This window comes from Tamandua tetradactyla, chromosome 23 (assembly GCF_023851605.1).
Source record: "Tamandua tetradactyla isolate mTamTet1 chromosome 23, mTamTet1.pri, whole genome shotgun sequence".
Taxonomy (NCBI): Eukaryota; Metazoa; Chordata; class Mammalia; order Pilosa; family Myrmecophagidae; genus Tamandua; species Tamandua tetradactyla.
In genome coordinates, this window is record NC_135349.1 from 34,183,663 (window position 1) to 34,193,413 (window position 9,751).

Below are 9,751 nucleotides of genomic sequence, written 5' to 3' on the forward strand. Positions count from 1 at the left end.
CCCTCCCTTCACTACCTAGTTAATCCATATCCATCTCTTCTCAAGTACCAGAAAAGTCCTTCCTGACTGCCTGACCAGGTCAATCCCCGTCCTACTAACAAATGCCTCCATATTTCCAAACACCCCTGATTTACAGCTCTGATCATACAATTGCAATTTTATGCACTCCTTTGGTTCTTGCGTCACCTATAGGTTTGCTTAAGAAATGCTTCTTTGTTCCCTGGTCTTCTCAGGTGGCTCAGGTTCTAGGTTGGCTGTCCAGGGTCTGCAGGGCAGCGGAAACAAGACTACTGTTAGAAAGCAATGATCTACAATCAGATTCCATGTTCCTGGGATCAGAACGTGGAGCTACAGGTCCAGTTGAACCCTTACTCTTTGTGGATTGCACCTGGCTGCCCAATTTTTGCCACATCACAAGTATTTATTGAATGCCTATATGTCATCCACAGCTTGCTAAACACTGGGGATACATTATTGAATAAAACTGACATGTTCTTCACCTTAATGGAATTTACAGTCAAGTGGGGTATAGATATTAATCGAATAACCTTAATTGACCCCTCTATTCACAGAGAAATATTTGTATTTTTTCTACTTTGCTCAAGTCTATCAGAAATGAGCAATATAGCCATCAATAGTTTTCCTTTGGTAGCAGGGAAGACCACTAGTGTCATTTTATTCTTGTGATTTAGGTTTTATCCTCTGATAGGACAACAAGAAATAAACTGGAGAAAGGGGTTTCACAGACCATGAGGACAATTTAAAGCCATGGATCTGATTCTTCCAACATCCCATTGGAATGTCTTAGCTTAAAAGGAAAAACTCTTAACCACTATTTGAAATAAGAGTGGTATACCTCCAACATACCTGAAACCTCGAGAATTGTCAAGAGCACTCAGTGTAGGAGGAGGGAGTGGCCCATTGTAACTCATTGCTTTTAGAAGATACTGCCAGTATAGTGGCAAAAGGATCCCCCCCCACCTATAATCTCCCTAAGCCCTTTAGCATCTCTGTGTATCTACCTACCTACCTGTCTACCTATCTATCTGTCTATCTGTCCACCTACCTACCTATCTTGTCCATCATCTGTAAGCCAAGTTATATAAACAAGGACCAGTGGGTAAAGAAAAATCAGAGATACAAGTCCTGAGTTTCGAACCATAGAAGGAGGTTCTATGGAGGGGGACTCAACAGTGTGGCTGGAGTCTGAACTCCCAAGTGCTAGGGGTAGAAAGGGGAGACTCCTGCTAGGATCAGCACTTGCCAGGTAGCCAAATGGAGAGGTGATTATGAGTAACTCATAGTTATAAAAAAAAACAGGAAAGAAACGAGGTTGATAATATCAGCACCTGCCAGACAGCCAATGGAGGGAGTATGTTGCCTCAACTGTCTTTGGGCTGACAGGGCAAAACTTGAGGGGAGATATAAATCTGCCTGTAGCCTCAGCTAAACCTTGACCCTCACTGCTCTGAAAACAGATCTCTGAGGCCATTTTATAGGGTTCTCTCTGACGCGGGAATGGTAGCCACCACCCGGAGACTGTTGTCAGGATGGTGAAGCTATTCATCAGAAACCTGCCCTGGGAGGCCACAGAACAGGAGATCTGCTCACTCTTCGAGCAGTATGAAGGTCCTGGAATGTGACATCATTAAGAACTACGGTTTTGTGCACATAGAGGACAAGACAGTAGCTGAAGATGCCATATGCAATCTTCACCACTACAAGCTGTGGGGGTGAACATTAATGTGGAAGCCAGCAAGAATAAGAGCAACGCTTTGACCAAGTTACATGTGGGCAATATCAGTCCCACTTGTACCAACCAAGAGCTGTGGGCCAAGTTTGAGGAGTATGGTCCAGTCATCAAATGTGACATCATGAAAGAGTATGCCTTTGTGCACATGGAATAAGCAGAGGATGCAGGGGAGCCCATCAGAGGCCTTGACAACCCTGATTTTCAGCACAAAAGAATGCACATGCAGTTGTCTACCAGCCAACTTTGGACTGCCCCTTGGGTGGGAGACCAGAGTGGCTGGTGTCAGTAGGGAAAAGAGGGGCACTGGTCAAAAGAGTGTCTAGTAGATCGTATGGGTTGTGTGGCAGAATTTAAAGAGTGGTATAATGAACAGTATGGAGCAGTCTGCACACTTCACACCATGGACTAAGGGGAATCCATGTATTACTATGATGCATATGAAGCACTCGACTACTACAAGCAATACCGGGTCTGCTATTGAGGCAGTGACAGTGGCAGTGGCAGCTTCCCCATAAATCTATGTGGAGCAAACCATGTCCCATCTGCCTCAAGTCCAGAACACAGCTGTGACCAGGCACCTCAACTCCACTTCTATTGATCCCTACGACAGACGCCTGTTGCTAGACTTGGGTGCTGCTGCCACCTCATTTGCTATGGCTGCTGCCACTGCCACCGGTTCCTCCTATTAGGGAAGGGACAGGAGCCCCCATGTCGCACTATGGCTGTGCTCCCCACGGTTGGAGATGGTTATGGTTATGGGCCAGAGAGTGAGCTGTCTCAGGCTTCAGCAGCTGCATGGAATTCTCTGTATGACATGGCCCTGTATGAGCAGGAGCAATATGTGGACCGAGTGTGGTAGTCAGCGTTTTAAAAACTGGAGGTAGGATAATCACGGACTGAACCCTTGGGCTGTGGTCATATATGAGAATTTGCTCCATGCAGTCCCCTTTGTCAGAATGTTGCCATTGCTTCACGTTTCAGTAAACAAAGGAATTTGCGACCTACTATATTTTCTATCTTAATTTAATTTAAAATGATCATGTAGTGGAAAGCAAGATATTACTCTTCCCTGTTAGCTCTGGACCTTTAACATTGAAGCTAATCTTCCAAAATTGCTAGGACCATTGGGATTTTGGTGGGTTTTTGTTATTGTTTGTTTTTGTTTATGTCTGACCTGTGATCATGGTACAGCATTAGCTGACATTTAGCCTTGTTTTAACTTCATTCCTCCTACTTTTTAAATTTTAATTTTTTGACAAACATTTCTGACACTTAAAAAAAATCTCTGAGCTGTCAAAGAGGAATGATGATAAATCTCATATTTGTCTTAGCCCGGCCCAAGCTTGTTGCCGTAGTGGGAAATTGAAGGCACCTGGAGTCCATCTGCAAAGTAATGAGTACAGTATAGTGGCCACACACCATGGAATGCAGCAGTGTAGATGTCCAGTCGAGATGTTCATACACATCCAGCTGTTCGTTTAGATCTGTTCATGTTGATCTCAAAAACGTGGAAGTGGGTAAAAAAGTCAGAAACTATGTATGCAAATGAAGAACTCTCCACCACACAAAATAATGTGCTTTAAAAAGATATACACAAATTAAAGAACGTATCAAGCAGATTAGAATGATTGTCTATGGGGAGGCGGGGCGGTGTAGGTGGAGTAGGGGCTGGGAATGAAAGGAGAAAATAAATAACTAAAGCAACACACAAAAAGAGGTTTTTGCATAGACTGAATATCATAACATGCTATAATTTGGGGGATATGTTCACCTCAACTTTCTGAAACTGAAGTCAGTTAGGTAAGTCAATGACCAAATAACATAGAATTTTCTTCTCCTTTGTTCTCACTATTCATTAGCTTGGGGAATTGTTCCTGAAGTTCACTCTTGGCTACTGGCATTGAGTTATTTTGATCTTACTTCTGAGAAAAATACCAAGACACACTGGCGAAACTCGTCAGTGGGAAAGAGAAACAACCCCCTGAAGACTCAGAACAAGTGATGCCTTGTGACCCCAACAGTTACTGTAGTGAGATTTAAGAGGATAAGACAAGGATATAAGCAAAAGCAGGGTATTACAAAACAGTGTATTCATAGAAGCAAAAGAAAATTTGGAAATATAAAGTATTATTAAAAAAAGGAAAATTGAATAGCATAATCAAATTAGCAAATTAAAAGACTTTATCAAGAAAATTCTCTATAATTTGGATAAAAAAGACAGAAACAAAAACCATAAAAGAAAAAAGTCAAGGAATCCCTGAATAATGGTCAGGATTAATGGGAAAAAGGTCTGCATTTGGACATAATTTGAGGATTTTTCTAAATACCAAGTATAAAAATAAAATAGTGAAATAAAAGCATTTAGATAAATAGTACAGTGATTTTTAAAAAAGGAAAAAGAAATCTGTCATTGGAGTGCTGCCCTGCAATCCTGAACGTTAGAAGGCAATAGATAAAAGTTTAACCACTGCATTTTCTGAAAGGCAAAGTACCAAAGGCAAAAAATTGTGATCCTAGAATTCTATATCCTCTCGAACTATTGGGTTTTTGTTTGTTTTATTGGCAAGGTAAACCACAATATATTTTTGATCATTTTTTTTAATCAAAAAGCTTTAAAATGGTCAGGGATTGACAGGGAAAGTGACAAATACACATTTCAGATTTTTATCACCAATGAAAAAATAAAGCATTTTATAGACTTAAAATTGTCTTTAGTGTATTTAGTTTTGGGTAATGGATACAACATTTAAGTTAAAAGAATACAGTGTTAATAGAAATAGAAATTGGCCGCCTACTGAGGTAATTTCAGTGAGCTACCATCGTTTAAGTGTAAGAAAAGTTATATCTTGGTCCCAATTAGAGAAGTCTTAAAAAGATTGTCTTTAGAGAAACTTATTTGAGGACAATACTTTTTCAGACACATTCTGATATTCAAATTCACTTCATAGCAGAACTATAGTTTAAATTTTTAATTTTTTCTTTTTTAAAAAGCTGTCAGATTTCCATTTCTTTGGGAGATATTTTCACCAGTATGTTGTTCAATGCCACAGGTTAAGCTTTCTTCATTATTAAGAATTTCACACATATTAAATTGCCATTCATTGCTTTCTCCTCTTTTCAAAAAGAAGACAAGGGCAGACTTGCCACACTAAAACCACTATCTTTAAAGGCATGCAATAAAAATATCCCTACAGTGATGGTAAGGCAACCACTCAATGTAACATTGCCATCAATAGGCATATCTTGCCATTCCTTAAAAAAGAATAACTGAACAAGTGTAAAGAATACATAATATATTGCTATCACAAGAAGTGTTGAATATATCCAGGACCCTTTTCAGATAATCTATGTGCTTCCATGCATTATCAGCCTCAGCAGCAGAACCCAAGCTAGGAGGTGTGACAGCATGGGCTTTCCAGCAAAAAGTTCTTTAATAGTGATGCCCAAGCCTTTGACACAGGAGACTAGAAATGCTCCATTCACAGAGCAGATGGTCCATGGTGAAGTCCCACTTACAAAGATCAATATCAAGGACACAGCAAACACAGGGGTTGCGAATCCCAGATCAGTATGAACGTCATATTTTCCAGGCCCCTCATTTTCTACTTAAGAAGTTTCTGTGAATCAAATTGATCATAGAACAGATAAATTGTTGGCACTGGAAGCAGGACAATGCAGTGTTCAAATAATTTGAAAACAGGACATAGGAGTGAATATCTTGAAAGGTATGAGTTACTCCACTGTTCTCAGACCTAGTAATGCTCTGCTCCCAATCCCTATAACTGAAGGTCATTCTCAGCTGGGAGAGCTGGTCGGCAGGCCCGCTGCCCCTCCTGGATCCAGCAGGGTCCCTGCGGCTCACACCCCAGTGCAGGCCACCCCCGCCTGCGCTCCAGCAGCCACTGCCCATGTCACTGTCCTATAGGAGGTGCGAGCACTCTGGCTGCAGCCTCATCCCTGGGGGAGCCCCAAGGGGAACCCACCCTGGATGATCCAGGTCTACTGTCGCTGCCCACACTGCCGCTGGGCTCAAGCTATTGTTTTGCATAAGGGTGAAAGAAAAATACATTCAGACATTCAAAAACTCAGGATACCATCCACATATATTTTCGTGAGAAATTCACTTGAAGAAGCTTTCCAGCAAAATGAAGAAAAAGAAAATCAAAATAGAGAACTAAAGGAAAAGAAGACAGTATTCAAGAAACAGTGGTTCTGAGTATATGGGAACTCTATTTTCTGCCTGATTTTTCTGTAAACCCACCACTTCTCTAATAAAATAAAAGGAACAGTGGTTCCAACTATATTAATAATAAATACTAATATATTGTTGAGGTTATCAGACTATTAAAAAAGCAAAAGTTTACTACATGCTGTTTATAGGAGATACATGTTAGAAAAAAGATGTAAATAGGTTGAAGGTTAAAGGATGGAAAAAGATCTGTCATCCTAACAGCAACATAAGAAGTTTGGAGAGGCTATATTAGTATAGACAAAGTAGATGGAAAATAAAAAATAATACTAGTGATAAAGAGGGACATTTATAATAATAAATGGGTCAATGCATTAGGAAAATATAACACTTATAAATATATATGCATCAAACAACAGAGATTCAAAATGTATGAAGAAAAACTAACAAAATTGAAAGGAGAGATTAGACAACTCAACAATAATAGTTAGAGATATCAACACCACACTTTCAATATGGGATAGAACATCTAGGCAGAAGATCAACAATGAAATAGAAGACTTCAACAGCATGTGAACCAACTATACCAAATAGACATATATAGAATACTCCACCCAGAGAAGCAAAATACACATTCTTCTCAAATACAGAACATTATCAAGTATACATCATACAATGGGTGATAAAACAAGATTCAATAAAAATTTAAAAGATCAAAATCACACAAAATATATTCTCTGAACACAGTGAAGTTGGAAATCAATAAACAGAAAGAAATGTGGATAATTCACAAATATGTAGAATTAAACAACACACTCCTAAACAACCAATAGGCCAAAGAAAAAAACACCAGGAAAATTAGGAAATATCTTGAGATAAATGAAAATGCAACAAACCAAAACTTAAGAGATACAATGAAAGCAGTGCTAAGAGAGAAACTTATAGCTTTAATTGCCTATATTAAAAAGAAGCAAGATCTCATATCAAAAATTTAACCTTATGCTGTAGAATCTAGAAAACAAGAGTAAATTAAACTCAGATCTAGAAGAAGGAAGGAAATAATAAAGATCAGAGCAATAATTAATAAAATAGAGAATAGAAAATCAATGAAACCAAAAGTTGGTTCTTAGAAAAGATCAGCAAAATTGACAAAACTAGCTAGAATGACAACGAGAGAATACTCAAATTACTAAAATCAGAAATGAAAGAGGATTTGTTACTACTGACCTTACAAAAATAAAGAAAAATTATAGGAAAATAATATGAAGAATTGTATGCCACAAATTGGATATCTTAGATGAAATGGGTACATTCCTAGAAAGAGACAAACTACCAAAACTGGCTTAAGAAGTAGAACATCTGAATAGACATAACAAGTAAAAAGATTGAATTAGTAGTAGTAGTAGTAATGAAAATAACTACCTACAAAGAAGAGGCCTAGATGGCTTCACTGGTGAATTCTACCAAATATTTAAAGAAGAATTAACAGCAATTTGTTGGAAACTCTTCCAAAAAGCAGAAGAGGAGGAAACACTTCCCAAGTCACTATATGAGGATGGAATTGTTACCCTGATATCCAAACCAGACAAAGACATCACAAGAAAAGAAAACTACAGACCAATATCTCTTATGGGTATAGGCACAAAAACAATGTACTAACAAATGGAATCCAGCAATATATTAGAAGATTTATACACCATAATTATAGTGGGATTTTCCCAAGAATGCAAGATGGGTTTATCATCCAAAAGTCAATTAATGTAGCACACCATGTCAATAGAAATAAGGACAAAAACCACATTATTGTCTCAAAAAAACACAATAAAAGCATTTGGCAAAATACAATATCCCTTTATTATAAAAACATTTGACAAATTAGAGATAGAAATGAACATCTTCAATATGATAAAGGGCATCTATAAAAAACTCACAGCTATCATACTTAATGGTGAAAACAATGCTTTCACCCTAAGATGAAGAACAAAACAAGAATGTCCGTTTTTGCCCCCTTTTTCAACATTTCACTGGAGATTCTAGCCGGGAAATTAGACAAGAAAAAGGAGCAAAAAGCATCCAAATGAGAAAGGAAGAAGTAAATTCTATTTGCACATGACATGATCTCACATGTAGAAAATCCTAAGGAATTCAACAAAATGTTAGCTGTAATAAATGAGTTTAGCAAGTTTTCAGGATACAAGATTAATATACAAATTCAACTGTATTTCTATAAAGTAGCAATAAATGATCCAAAAATTAAATTAAGAGAACAATCTCACTTTCAAAAACTTCAAAAAGAGTAAAATACTTAAGAATGGATGTAATAACGGAAGTCGTCAAGGTTTGTATATTAAAAGCTATAAAGCATCATTGAAAGAAACAAAAACTGAAATCAAATGGAAAGACATCCTGTGTTCATAGAGTAGAAATCTTAATGTTAAAATGGCATTATTTACCACATTTACCTACAGATTCCAGGCTATCTTTTTTTTGGAGAAATTAACAAGTTGATTCTAAAACTCATGTGGGAATATAAGGAATGCAGAATAGCCAAAAGATCTTGAAAGGAAAAAAAAAAAACAGAGTTGGAGGACCACACTTCCTTATTTCACACTTCCTTATTTCAAAACATACTACAAAACTACTGTAATCAATACAGTATGGTACTGGCATAAGGATAGACATGTAGATCAATGAAATAAAATTGAGAGTCCAGAAATAAATTTCACAGTCAATTGATTTTCAACATTTAGTAGAGGAAAGGATTGTCTTTTCAATAAATGGTTCTAGTACTAGATAGCCACAAGTGAAAGAATTAATTTGGACCCCTTCCTCACACCATATACAAAAATTAACCCCAAATGGATTACAGACCTAAATATAAGAGCCAGAACTATTAGCCTCTGTTCTAGTTTGCTAGCTGCCAGAATGCAATATACCAGAAACGGAATGGCTTTTAAAAAGGGGAATTTAATAAGTTGCTAGTTTACAGTTCTAAGGCCGAAATAATGTCCCAATCAAAGCAAGTCTAGAAATGTCCAATCAAAGGTATCCAGGGAAAGATACCTTGATTCACGAAGGCCAGTGAAGTTCAGGGTTTCTCTCTCAAGTGGAAGGGCACATGGTGAACATGGTGTCATCTGCTAGCTTCTTCTCCTGGCTTCCTTTTCATGAAGCTCCCCGGGAGGCATTTTTCTTCTTCATCTCCAAAGGTTGCTGGCTAGTGGACTCTGATTCTCGTGCTATGCCATTCTGCTCTGCTCTCTCTGAATCTCTTATTCTCCAAAATACTTCCTCTTTTATAGGACTCCAGAAACTTATCAAGACCCACCCAAATGGGTGGAGACATGTCGTCACCTAATCCAGCTTAATGATTCTTGATTAAATCACATCTCCAGGGAGATGATCTGATTACAGTTTCAAACATACAGTATTGAATAGGGATTATTCTGCCTTTATGAAATAGAATTTAGAATAAAACATGGCTTTTCTAAGGGACATAAATCCTTTCACCAGCACAGCATCTTAGAAGAAAGCATAGACATTAATCTTCATGACCCTAATTTAGGTCATGGTTTCTTAGATAAATCACCAAAGCACAAGCAATAGATGAAAAAAAATAGATAAATTGGGCATTATTAGAATTAAAAACTTTTATGATGTGACACCATCCAGAAAATGAAAAGACAACCCATACAATGGGACATAATTTTTTCAAATCATATATCTGATAAGAGACTTACATTAGTATTTATAAAATAGTATTTATAAAGTCAACAAAAGAAAAACAACCTGTGCTGGTTTGAAATGAT

At 37.6% G+C, this 9,751-nt stretch overlaps 1 pseudogene; it reads left to right on the forward strand.

The window, feature by feature from the left end:
- The first annotated feature begins 307 nt into the window (after positions 1-307).
- On the forward strand, positions 308-3,367 carry LOC143667377 (RNA-binding protein 4B pseudogene; annotated as a pseudogene).
- Positions 3,368-9,751: the final 6,384 nt, after the last annotated feature.